Here is a 12,171-nt window from a genome sequence, read left to right on the forward strand (position 1 = left end):
CAGCACGAGTATCGCGAGATTCCTCGGTCCTCGCCAAGTAGCCCAAGTACAGTGATACTCGTGCGAGTACCGAGTAGTGACAAGCATACTCGCTCAACACTAGTCATCACCATTGTTATTTTTATGTTTTCTACATGTGTAGGCCCAACATAGAAACATAAGGAACCTACTGCACAGCCCAATCTGTGGTAGATCACCTTGTTTTGGGCTTACACCATTTAAAAAAAATGTGCACTAAAAATCACAAATCTATAGTACAGAAAATATAGTAGTAATAGATTAAATTTTTGTAGTGCACATAGAGCGCCAGCGGTATCTGCTTTTGTATTGCAGCACAGCAAATTAGCACTTGCCTATTTAATTTGTCTTTGCTAACTAACTTTGCTTTTTGCTTAATATATTATATTGCAATTAAAAGAGATAATTAGTACATGTATATGATGTTCTCCTTTTCAGTTGTTTAAGATAATTATTGTACTAGGTTTTTTCTTAAAGACTGATAGAAAGATTTTTTGCACAGTTTCACCACATTATTTTGGATTTAGACAGTGTACAAGGAAAGAATGATTCCTTCATCAGGTAAAATGCGTTTGTATATTCGGTGATGATCCAGCAATTTGTCACTGTAAGATATCAGGTCATTAGGCTGCATTATCTAAGATGCAACATAAAGTGACTGGATGACAAATTGTTGCTTTTATGTATGCTGTATAGTCAGACCCAGGCTGTCTCCTGACACACCACTCTGTAGTTAGATTATATTAGATTTGTAATGCTTTTACTTTAGGCCAAATGAAAGTAAGGGAATGTTGATAAGAGAAGGAACATTAAATATTGCTCTGTGCAATATCGCCTAAAAAAGAAAATTAGCTGCACTTCAATAGATCGGATAGTTTGTGGTACAAGTAATTTCATTTTCCATAATGGTATTTTCTGTTCCATGGAATGAATGTTTTAAACCTACTAATTAAATCTGTTAATGTAGGCTATTTCTGCATTAAATCAAGTAAGTAAAACATATTTACTTTAAAAAACAAGGTTAATATTAAATAGATATATGAAAGGTAGATTGATACATAGAAAGAAAGACATACCGATAATCAGAAAGTGGAACTAATTTAGCGTGAGACGCAAAGGGTCTTAAGATCTGCATACACTGGTCAAATTGGGGTATGATTAGTGATTGGGTACATGGTTTCAAAAGTACCCATTCTCAGGAAACTCCATGTACTGATCTGGTCCAGCCACTCGGGTAATTAAAATTAAAAAAACAAAATAAAAAAAAAAGAAAATAAGAGGAAAAAAAAGGAAAAAGCAGACATGCTATACTTACCAGTCTCCTGCGAAGCTGTAATACTACAGTGAAGGAAATAATTATTTGATCCCTTGCTGATTTTGTAAGTTTTCCTACTGACAAAAACATGAAGAGTCTATAATTTTAAGGGTAGGTTAATTTTAACAGTGAAAGGTAGAATATCCAAAATAGAATCCAAAAAATCACATTGTATAAATTGTATAAATTTCTTTGCTTTTTGCAGAGAGAAATAAGTATTTGATCCCCTCCCAACCATTAAGAGTTCTGGCTCCTACAGACCACTTTGACGCTCCTAATCAACTCATTACCTGCATTAAAGACACCTGCCTTAAATTTTCACCTGTATAGAAGACTGCTGTCCACAGACTCAATTAATCAGTCAGACTCTAACCTCTACAACATGGGTAAGACCAAAGAGTTTTCTAAGGATGTCAGGGACAAGATCATAGTCCTGCACAAGACTGGAATGGGCTACAAAACCATAAGTAAGACACTGGGAGAGAAGGAGACAACTGATGGTGCAATAGTAAGAAAATGGAAGAAATACAAAATGAGTGTCAATCAACATCGATCTGGGGCACCATGCAAAATCTCACCTCATTGGGTATCCAGGATCTTGAGGAAGGTGAGAAATCAGCCTAAAACTATATGGGGGGAACTTGTTAATGATCTCAAGGCAGCTGGGACCAATGTTACTAAGAAAACAATTGGTAACACATTATGCCGTAATGGCTTAAAATCCTGCAGTGCCCGCAAAGTCCCACTGCTCAATGAGGCACATATGCAGGCCCGTCTGAAGGTTTGCCAATGAATATTTGGATGATTCTAAGAGTGATTGGGAGAAAATGCTGTGGTTAGATGAGACAAAAACTCAACTCGCCGTGTCTGGAGGAAGAGAAATGCTGTCTATGACCCAAAAAACACTGTCCCCACTGTCAAGCATAGAAATGAAAACATTATGTTTTGTGGGTGTTTTTCTGCTAAGGTCACAGGACTACTTCACGGCATCAATGGGACAATGGATGAAGCCACCGTAAAGTCCTGAGTGACAACTTCCTTCCCTCCGGCAAGACATTAAAAATGGGTCGTGGCTGGGTCTTCCAGCACGACAATGACCCAAACCATACAGCCAAGGCAACAAAGGAGTGGCTCAAAAAGAAGCATATTAAGGTCATGGAGTGGCCTAGTCAGTCTCCAGACCTTAATCCCATAGAAAACCTATGGAGAAATCTGAAGTTCTGAGTTGCCAAGTAACAGCCTCAAAATCTTAAGGATTTACAGATGATCTGCAAAGAGGAGAGGACCAAAATTCCTCCTGACGTGCGCAAACTTCATCAACTACAAAAAAGTCTGACTGCTCTGCTTGCCAACAAGGGTTTTGCCACAAAGTGTTAAATCTTGTTTGCCAGAGGGATCAAATACTTATTTCTCTCTGCAAAATGCAAATAAATGTATATAATTTATACAATGTGATGTTCTGGAATTTATTTTGGATATTCTATCTCTCACAGTTAAAATTAACTAACTAAAGGTCCAGTCACACTAAGCAACTTACCAGCGATCCCAACAACGATAGGGATCGCTGGTAAGTTGCTAGGAGGTTGCTGGTGAGCTGTCACACTGCGACGCTCCAGCGATCACACCAGCAACCTGACCTGGCAGGGATCGCTGGAGCGTCGCTACACAAGTTGCTGGTGAGCTCACCAGCAACCAGTGTCCCAGCCCCCACCGCACGGAGCTACAGTGCAGAGAGCAGGGAGCAGCGCACACTGATTGCTGGCTTCCTGCTCTCCTAGTTACAGCACACATCAGGTTAATTAACCCGATGTGTGCTGCAGCTAAATGTGCACAGAGCAGGGAGCAGCGCACAATGCTTAGCGCTGGCTCCTTGCTCTCCTAGTTACAGCACACATCAGGTTAATTAACCCGATGTGTGCTGCAGCTAGCTACATGTGCACAGAGCAGGAGCCGGCAGCACAGGCAGTGAGAGCGGCGGAGGCTGGTATCAAAGGTAAATATCGGGTAACCAAGGACAGGGCTTCTTGGTTACCCGATGTTTACATTGGTTACCAGCCTCCGCAGAAGCCGGCTCCTGCTGCCTGCACATTTAGTTGTTGCTGTCTCGCTGTCACACACAGCGATCTGTGCTTCACAGCGGGACAGCAACAACTAAAAAATGGCCCAGGACATTCAGCAACAACCAACGACCTCACAGCAGGGGCCAGGTTGTTGCTGGATGTCACACACAGCAACATCGCTAGCAACGTCACAAAAGTTGTTCGTTAGCAGCGACGTTGCTAGCGATGTTGCTTAGTGTGACGGGGCCTTTACCCTTAAAATTATAGACTGCTCATGTCTTTGTCAGTGGGCAAACTTACAAAATATACAAGGGATCAAATAATTATGTCCTCCACTGTATGTCCAGTAGCGGATATTAGAAAATGGTTGGTTTTAATACCACAGTCTCCGGTCAGTTTTCTCACACATAGAAATTATGAACCAGAAACCTCATTTCAATTTAATTCAATTTTAAAGAAGTGTTTGGAAAAATTCAATATGAGCAAACTGCAAATTTCTTTGCATTCATTATGGATAGGTGCAGCTACGGAAGTAGCTGGGATAGACCTGAATGATAAAAGGGTTAAGAAAATTGGTAGATGGGATTCAAATAGCTTTAAATTATAAATAAAGCCAGATTTTGTCATTACATTGAATAACATTCCTTTTTCAGGTCCAATTGTCCAATTGTCGCCTGGATAGTTGGACATTCTTTTGTTCATTGGGCACAGAAGAGGTCTGCAATGTTTGTGGTATTGTATTAAGGGCATGAGGTGGGAACACTTGTGCAAAGTTATGGAGACTCTAAATTAAGTTATACTTCACTTGGGGGATAACAAAAAGGAGACAATTGCGCTCTATAGTGTATATGCGGAACAATGAATATGGGAATATAGATGTGCATTACTGCTATAAAAAAAACGTAAAAATTAAGAGACTTAGCACACAAAATTAGCCAGATTTTATGTGAGCCCAACAGCCAATGGCAAGGCAACCTCATTTTTGTTGGGTCCCTATCAAACTAATGCCTCTATTTGGATTTAAAAAAAAAACATACAATTTATGGGTTGAATTTAAAAAAAAACCCTACAATTTATGGGTGGATAAGAACCTGCAAATGGAGAATTAAAATTGCCTAAGGCTGAAGAGCAGGAGGCAAAACCCTGTAATCTAAGAAAAAGACTTAGAGCACATCCTACCTTTCTAATGTGAACAGGTGCGAGCTGAATATGAAACATATTAACAAAAAGCAGACAGTTGCACACTGCAGTGCTAAGATATGTTTAACAATGAATATGGGTATATAGACATGCAATTCTGCTATGAAAAAATGTTAAAATTTAGATACTTAGCACACAAAATTGGCCAGACTGGGCTCACATAAAATCTGGCCAATTTTGTGTGCTAAGTATCTAAATTTTTACATGTTTTCTTCATAGCAGTAATGCTTGTCTATATTCTTATATTCATTGTTCCACATATCTTAGCACTGCAGTGTTCAACTGTCTCCTCCTTGTAACTGTAACATCTGCCCTTGACCACAGACTAAAGATGACTGCCATGGACAGACTAGGGCTAGCCCCCAAGTTGGCAGGACCTCAAGAACCCTGAAACCCTTTAACCCCTATACAGGGATTTGGAATTACACAAAGATCCAGGAGATCACTGCCTATGGAAGGCTGCAATCCAGGAAAGAGTGGTCGTCAGGCAGGTTCCAAACCAGGAGGCACAAAAGGGGACAAATCTGGGAGGCAGGAGCGTAGTCAGGAAATCAGGCAGAGGTCAAAACCGGAGATGACAGCGAGGTACATAAACGGCAGGCAGAAGGGTAGTGAGGAAACAAGCAGAAGTCAGAATACCAGAATCACTAAACATAACAGGGTGGGACATGAACCAGGAATACAGAACAATCTCTGGCAGTGGTCATCAGACAGGAGGGGGAATAAGAAGGGTGTGGTGTCTTCCCACTGGCTATATCTGAATGCTGGTAACTTCAGCTGGAAGACTATATTGTATATTGTATAGTTATACTTACCAGGTCAAAGGTCAATTGAGTCAGCTCTGGAGACATGAGCAGGTTCCAGCCATTTCAAACCATATAGTCGAGCGGTTCTTTTCCTTTTGGGCGATTGGTCCATCTGCAAAAGAGCGAGAAGGAATTGATTATTTAAACTGTGGTCCATGGACCAGCAGGCAGTGGGAGTGAAGCACTCACCCTCCCTCCCTCTTATTATTATTCCTTCATGGACTGTCTAGATGTTTATTAGTTGGATAATCGTTCATCTTGAGCTGGGTGGATTTGGTCTTTTGCTATGAGTTTATGGTTGTAGTTATGATATTTGGTGCCTATATTTAATTTATTTGAGATACTCTATTTAATTATGATAAACCTTTGTAAGTTAATGACCAAGCATCATTTTTTAAATCTGAAAAGTGTTACTTTATGAGGTAATATCTCTGTAACGCTTCTACAGTGCCAGTGATTCTGAGAAAGTTTTTTCATGATATTGTACTTCATGATAGTGGTAAATTTTGGTCGCCATCATTTGCGTTCATTTACGAAACTATCAAACGTTTGGCTAAAAATTATCAAATTTCATAATTTTCAAAATTTGAAGATTATGCACCTAAACCAGATTGTTATACCACACAAAATAGTTAATAAATAACATTTCTCACATGTCTACTTTACATCAGCACAATTTTTTAAACATAATTTTTTTCATTGTTAGGAAGTTAAAAGGGTTCAAAGGTTATCAGCAATTTCTCATTTTTCCAACACAATTTGCAAAACCATTTTATTAGGAACAAGGAAGAGTTCTGCCCAGCGCAAGAAGGAGAGATACGTCAGTAAATTTCCAGGTGCTTTATTCTGCTTGGTTTCCAATAAAAACGGTCATATAAACATATGAACAGTTAAGACATAGTCACTTGACAAAGGCTACACTCCAGTAGCCGAAACGCGTCGCTGTTGTGTCAATATCCATGGAGGACTATGTCTTAACTGTTCATATGTTTATATGACCGTTTTTATTGGAAACCAAGCAGAATAAAGCACCTGGAAATTTACTGACGTATTTCTCCTTCTTGCGCTGGGCAGAACTCTTCCTTCTTCATTATACACAGGTAACAGCACCTGCAGCCCGTGCAGCAGAAGGAAATCAGAGCACATGGAATGGGTGAGCTGAAAGTTTCTCCTTTTGTCATTTTATTAGGAACCACATCACATTTGAATTGACTTTGAGGTGCCTTTGTGACAGAAAATACCCCAAAGTGACACTAGTCTAAAAAAATTTCTCAAAACCACATTCAAGAAGTTTATAAACTTTTTAGGTGCTTTCAAGCAAATTAAGCAATGTTTAAGAAATTTTTTTTCACAAGAGTAACAGGTAAAAATGCACCATAAAAATTGTTTGGAAAATTTTTCTGAGTACACAAATAATTCATGTATGGTGGAAATCTACTGTTTGGGTGCATGCCAGGGCTCAAGAGGCAAGGAGCATCATTTGACTTTTGGAACATAAAATTAGCTGGAATGTATAGTGGATACTATGTTGCGTTTGGTTAAACCTTGATGTGCTTAAACAGTAAAGCTCCCCCACAAGTGACCCCATTTTGGAAACTAGACCCCTGAAGTATTTAGTAACCACAATGTACCTTTTTAAATACATAAATACGGCCAAAACCTAATTTCATATAAACAACATGAAACACATAGTATAGGGCCAAAATGTAATCGATTTATTAGACAAAAATTATTTTCATAATAAAAATACATAAAAATACACGGTGCCAGCAGATATTGGGAGAGGACAGAGGATAAATATTGTAATGATTTAAGATGACAATAGATCAAATAAATATATCCAAGGATTTATAAATACCAAAGTACAAAGTGCCTATTTAATTCCATAGATAAATACATGATTAATCAATCCAAACTGCAGTCCATATGGGGTATAAAGTGCATAGTGCAAGCTCTAACAGCAACCAACCAGCAGGGGGAGTTCAGATTATTTATACATATGTAGATCTGAATGAAGTGGAATAGTATAAGTATACAGAGCAAATAGGGAGGGAATATAGCTGCTGCAGTGTGCATAAACTACATAAGAAAGGCTGGTGACCGCTGGGCAGAACAGGCAATAAGGATATATACAGATCTAATACAATGGGGATTGCAGTAAGAGCTTACAAGTAGCGCACATTACCTCTGTCCACACACCCACGCTTCCAACTTATGTTTCATGAGAACTTCTTCAGGGACATATGTTGGAAGGGTAGGGGGATGGTATTTAAGCACATCGGTGGCCAGTGAACAGCTGAGCGCAAATCAGCTGACACGTCGGGTGAGTCATAACACGGCGTATGCGTCCTCCACACCGGCCGTGACAAGGGAAGACACGACAGTGGGCAGCGGGCAGCAGAGAGAGAGCGTCGGCCGCCGTCATGGAGACGGCGCCCACGCTCCAGCCCCTGTAGCCGCCATCATGACCACCCACGACCGTGCTTTGGAGCATGCGCACAGGCTCAAAACTAGAACTTAGTCAATGACATATAACAATCCATATTATCTCAATCTAAACAAGCAAATTAGGAATTATGACGAAAAGAATTGAATAGAGAATTAAATCAAAAGGCCAGGGCCCTGATAAGAGTATATAAAACAGGCATGTATATTTAATTTTTTTGAAAAAGATTATATGAAGAGACAAAAACATTTTTTATCATATGAATATAGGTGAATAATAATAAGACATATATACAACTATATATGAAAAGGTGAAAATACACACAAAGCAATTAAAGTGTAAAGTGCAAGCAACCAAAATATGTGTAAAAATGTAAAGTGAAAGTACACAGATTATATAAGTACTAGAAGGTGGCCCGATTCTAACGCATCGGGTATTCTAGAATTTATTGTGTAGTTAATGTATGATTTGTGTTATATATATATATATAGATGTTGTGTGTAGTTGCCAGTTTGTGTAGAGCGCTGTAAATGTTCTGGGTGTTGTCTGGGTGTGGGGGTGTGTGAGAGCGGTGTTGTTTGTGTGTTGCGTTGTGTGTGTTGCGTTGCTTGTGGAGCGCTGTGTGTCTGCAGCGTTGTGTGTGCGTGGTGCTGGGGAGAGAGGAGTATAATAGGAGGAGTAGTCCTGGGGGGAGAGGAGTATAATAGGAGGAGTAGTCCTGGGGGAGAGAAGTATAATAGGAGGAGTAGTCCTGGAGGAGAGCAGGATAATAGGAGGAGGAGTCCTGGGGAGAGAGGAGGATAATAGGAGGAGTAGTTCTAAGGGGAGAGGAGTATAATAAAAGAAGTAGTCCTCGGGAGAGAGTAGGATATTAGGAGGAGTAATCCTAGGGGGAGAGGAGGATAATAGGAGGAGGAGTCCTGGAGGGAGAGGAGTATAATAGGAGTAGTAGTCCTGGAGGTGAGGAGTAGTCCTGGGGAGAGAGGAGGATAATAGGAGGAGTAGTCCAGGGGAGAAAGGAGGATAATAGGAGGAGAAGTCCTGGTGGGAGAGCAGGATAATAGGGGGAGAGCAGGATAATAGGAGGAGTAGTCTTGGGGAGAGAAGAGGATAATAGGAGGAGTAGTCCTAAGGGGAGAAGAGTATAATAAAAGGAGTAGTCCTGGGGAGAGAGTAGGATAATAGGAGGAGTAATCCTAGGGGGGGAGGAGGATAATAGGAGGAGGAGTCCTGGGGGGAGAGGAGTATAATAGGAGTAGTAGTCCTGGAGGTGAGGAGTAGTCCTGGGGAGAGAGGAGGATAATAGAACGAGTAGTCCTGGGAGGAGAGGAGTATAATAGGAGGAGTAGTCCTGGGGGGGAGGAGTATAATAGGAGGAGTAGTCCTGGAGGTGAGGAGTATAATAGGAAAAATAGTCCTGGGGGAGAGGAGAATAATAGTAGGAGTAGTCCTGGGGGGAGAGGAGAATAATAGGAGGAGGAGTCCTGGAGGGAGAGGAGGATAATAGAAGGAGTAGTCCTGGGGGAGAGGAGTATAATAGGAGGAGTAGTCCTGGGGGATAGTGGTCTAATAGGAGGTGTAGTCCTGGGGGGATAGGAGTCTAATAGTAAGACTAGTCCTGGTAGAGAGGAGTATAATAGGAGTAGTAGTCCTGGGGGGAGGAGTCTAATAGTAGGAGTAGTCCTGGGGGAGAGGAGTATAATAGGAGGAGTAGTCCTGGGGGGAGAGCAGGATAATAGGAGGAGGAGTCCTGGGGGAGAGGATTAGAATAGGAGGAGTAGTCCTGGGGGGAGGTGTCTATTAGGTGGAGTAGCCCTGGGGGGAAGGTGTATAGGTGCCCAATGTGTGTGGGGGGCGTGGCTGAGTGGGCAGAGTGTGTGTGGGGCATGGCCGATCAGGCAGAGTGTGTTGGGGGCGTGGCCGAGCGGGCAGAGTGGTTGTCTATTAGGTGGAGTAGTCCTGGGGGGAGCTGTATAGGTGCCCAATGTGTGTGGGGGCGTGGCCGAGCGGGAAGAGTTTGTGGGGGGTGTGGCCGAACGGTCAGAGTGTGTCGGGGGCGTGGCCAAGCAGGCAGAGTGTGTGGGGGGCGTGGCTGAGTGGGCAAAGTGTGGAGGGCGTGTCCGAGCGGGCAGAGTGTGTGGAAGGCATGGACAAGTGGGCAGAGTGTGTGGGGGCGTGGTCAAGAGGGCAGAGTGTGTGGGGGGCGTGGCCGAGCGGGCAAAGTGTGTGTCGGGCGTGGCCGAGCAGGCAACTATGCAAAGTGGTTTTTATAGTTACCCGATGTGTATCATGGTTACCAGCGTATGCCGGCTCAGGGACACGTGTGTCAGGAGCCGGGGTAAGCTATTAAGCATGGTACACATCAGGTAACTTTTCAAAGCGACAGTGCTGGTTAACGTTTTGTTTGTTGGTCTCCTGCTGTGCAGCACGCATCGGCGTGTTTGACAGTGGGAGACCAATGATCTGAATGGGCAGGGAGCCGGCATACGCTGGTAACCATGGTACACAATCGGGTAATTAAGCAAAGTGGTTTCCATGGTTACCCAATGTATACCATGGTTACCAGCGTACGCAGGCAACCCCAGCAACGCGAGGGTATGTCTCGGCTGGGTTGCCGGTGTGGGCTCCTGGGGGTGCAGCGCTCACCTGGGAGTCGGGGCTCCGCGTGGGTTCAGGGAATGCGTGGGGGCGTGACCAAGCGTCCAATGCATGAGGGGGTGGGACCTGGCCAAGCGGCCAATCCGTGTGGGGGGCGGGGCCAGGCCGAGCAAAGCAGCCAATCCGTGTGGGGGGGTGGGGCCAGGCAGAGCCCAGCGGCCAATGAGACGGTTGTCACTGTAATGACGTCATTTTGGTTACAGACAGACAGAATAAGGCAATTATATATATAGATAAGCGAATATGTACATACATATATAAAGTGAAATGTGAGGAAAAATATACATAATATATACATATAAGAATAGATAAAGTAGATAATTACATATAAAATTGATATAATATGAGATATAAAATATGGAGTGAAGATCTTTTTCCAATTTGACGTCCAGAAATTCTCATCCAAGATTACCTGACAACCTACAAGGTATAGCAAGAACGGCTACAACTATAGTAAAGAGAAAAAGGAGACAATTAAAATAAAAAATGGATAAAATGACACAACCTACCCTAACCCCTAAAAAAGTCTGAAAAAATCTATAAGAATGACGTGAAACCAAAGTTTTCATTAAGACCCTTTGGTGTAACTGTATTCAGTCTATATATCCATCTGCTCTCCACTTGTGACAGGGCTTTAAATAAATTGCCACCCCTTTGGCCAAGACAGACCTGATCGATGGCAGTAATAGAGAGCTTACTGTCGTCACAGTTGTGCCAGAATTTAAAATGCCTTGCTAGAGTTTTCAGCTGTTCATCAAATTTGGAATTTCTCGCTTTCTCGATATCTCATACATGCTCCCTAACACAAAATTTTAGCTCTCTTGTGGTCATGCCAATATAAACCTTTTTGCAAGGACATGTTGCGTGATACACAACACCTTTGGATGAACAAGTTAGTTGATGTAGGATTTTATAAGTACGTGTTTGATCACCATTGGAAAATGCCCTACTTTTCTTTAAATTTAAACATGCCTTGCATGTACCACATGGAAAAAAAACCTTTTATTTCTCCAGACTGACCTATACTCCTGGGTTGATAGTGACTCCTCACCAGCAAACCCCTGAGGTTGGCACTTCGACGAGCTGTGATCCTAGGTTCAGATTGAAGAATGTTTTTTTAAAACCGGATCAGTGAATAACACTCCCCAGTGTGTTTGGATAATTTCTCTCAACCGTGTCCATTGGCTATTAAATTTGGTAATAAGCCTTACCTCATTATTGGGAGTCACTGTATTACTTGATGATTTGTAGAGAAGTTCATTACGGGACACTTGTGTTGCTCTCTTGAGGCCATTGCGTATATTCCGATGGCTATATCCTCTTTCTCGAAATCGGCTGTATAGGTCCCTTGATTGTTTGTAGAAATTATCCTACGTAGAACAGATTGTTTTCACTCTTAAAAATTGCCCAATTGGGATACCTGATGGTTACTTAGGGTGAGAGGACTGTGCATGGAGAAATGCGTTTGTGGATGTGGATTTCCTAAAGATGTCGGTTTCAAGAAAGCCCTCTGAGGTAGTTTTAACATCAATGTCCAGGAAGCTCAACCTAGAGCCATATTGAAAAGTGAGTTTAATATTGACCTGATTGTTATTTAACCTCAACATCATGTCCTCCAATTGTTTATGGGACCCCTCCCAAATAAACCAAATATCATCAATATACCGT

General features: G+C 42.0%; 1 long non-coding RNA gene across 1 annotated transcript in view; it reads right to left on the reverse strand.

The window, feature by feature from the left end:
- The window catches only part of LOC142248668 (uncharacterized), a 543,001-nt gene that overhangs the window by 81,912 nt on the left and 448,918 nt on the right, over positions 1–12,171 (reverse strand). The window contains exon 2 of the long non-coding RNA XR_012724939.1: positions 5,409–5,511. This is a non-coding gene — a long non-coding RNA (uncharacterized LOC142248668). The remainder of the gene's footprint in view (positions 1–5,408; positions 5,512–12,171) is intronic.

Source organism: Anomaloglossus baeobatrachus, chromosome 1 (genome assembly GCF_048569485.1).
Source record: "Anomaloglossus baeobatrachus isolate aAnoBae1 chromosome 1, aAnoBae1.hap1, whole genome shotgun sequence".
NCBI classification, from domain to species: domain Eukaryota; kingdom Metazoa; phylum Chordata; class Amphibia; order Anura; family Aromobatidae; genus Anomaloglossus; species Anomaloglossus baeobatrachus.